This window comes from Prionailurus viverrinus, chromosome X (genome assembly GCF_022837055.1).
Source record: "Prionailurus viverrinus isolate Anna chromosome X, UM_Priviv_1.0, whole genome shotgun sequence".
Taxonomy (NCBI): Eukaryota; Metazoa; Chordata; class Mammalia; order Carnivora; family Felidae; genus Prionailurus; species Prionailurus viverrinus.
The window spans coordinates 54,529,023-54,530,761 of NC_062579.1; positions in this window are offsets into that span (position 1 = coordinate 54,529,023).

Sequence of the window (1,739 nt, forward strand, 5' to 3'; positions counted from 1 at the left end):
CCAATGCTTATTTTGATATTTCTGCCTGGCCTGGCAATGGGAAAGACTCTGGGTGACAGTTACATCTCCTGCTGTTTGCGGGTACAGAGCATTTGGCTTTTCCAATCTTGTGAGTTCCCCAGTTTCTGGCCTCTGCAAGTATCTAAGGCTGTGAATACTTGAGCGGCGAGAAGTTAAGTCCCCCGATGTAAAAAAAAAAAAAAAAAAAAAAAAAGTAAAATAATCCTAACAAACTGTGCCTATACTATACATCATAATAACTTTTCTGTTTTATAAATAAAAGGCAATTAATCTGCCCAAAACATTAGATAAAGCAAATTACCTAAATGCTTCCTCAGGTAAAAGGCCAGTTGTGTTTCCTAAAATTCTATTCATATTCACTTGTTATGCACATATTTGGCCATCATCTTGAGTCTAACCCTCCATTTTACTGTTGTCTATTGACCTCCTGGTCAGACCTCCACATTCACAAACATTCAGCATCCGTGTGTATGACCCATCTTACAGTTGAACCTCTGGGTTAAACACAGACTGCTATTCTTGCAGAATCATGCCCTCTAGTTTTAGCTGTTCCCTGAGAATGTCCCTCCATCTCCTTGTTAGAGTGGTCTGCCCTTTCCTGTGAGCTGCTATGCAGGACTTCTAAGACATTCTTCTCAAGACAAGACTTTAACACATTCCCTCTTGCTCTCAGCTGCCTTCTCATGCTTCATAGACAAAACAGGAAGCTTCTGGAAGGAACACCTCAGTCTCCTGTTTTTACTACCTGTCTTCATTCAGTTTCTCTGGAGATACCTAGCTCACCCTCCAGGGAAGTCTTTTGTATAAGGCCAATTCCCCAGCACATGTAAGCCTTTCTAAACCTAAAATAATAATTTAAAAAGTCCCTGAGGTTCTTCAAAACATTAAAAACACAATTACCACATGATCCAGTAATTTCACTTCTGGGTATAAATCCAAAAGAAGTGAAAGCAGCGTCCCAAAGTGACATTTTCACACCCATGCTCATAGCAACATTACTCACAATAGCCAAAAGGGGGAAGCAACCCAAATACTCATGGATGGGTGAATGGATAAACCAAATGTGGTATATACATACAATGGAATATTATTCAGTCTTAAAAGCAAAGGAAATACTGTCACATGGCAACAACATGGGCAAACCTTGAGGACTTTATACTAAGTGAAATGAGCCAGTCACAAAAAAGACAAATACTATATGATTGCACTTATATGAGGTATCTAAGGTAGTCACATTCATAGAAACAGAAAGTAGTATAGTGCTTGCCAGGGGCTGGGGGGGCAGGGGAAATGGGAAGTTGTTGCTTTAACGGGCTGTAGCGTTTCCATTTTGCAAGAGGGGCTAGTTCTGTTGCACAGCAGTGTGGATATACTTAACACTATTGAACTGTGTACTTAGAAATGGTTAAGAGGGTAAATTTTTCGGTTATGTGTACTTCACCACAACTTTGAGGAGTCCCTGGACCTCATGTCTCTTTCTAGCTTCAACTCTTTGGAAGAACTTTCTATGGTCATTGTCATCTCTTCTTTAACTCCCACTCCCTTCTCAACCCACTACCATCTGACTTCTGCCCTGACCATTCCACTAAAAATTGTTCTTGCTAAGGTTGTCAATGACCTCTCAATATTTGTGGGCTTAGTGTACTCAACCCAGGGTATTGGATACTATTCGTTTCTTCCTGGAAGTTCTCTCACCCATTTGCTTTTGTGAGACTCTC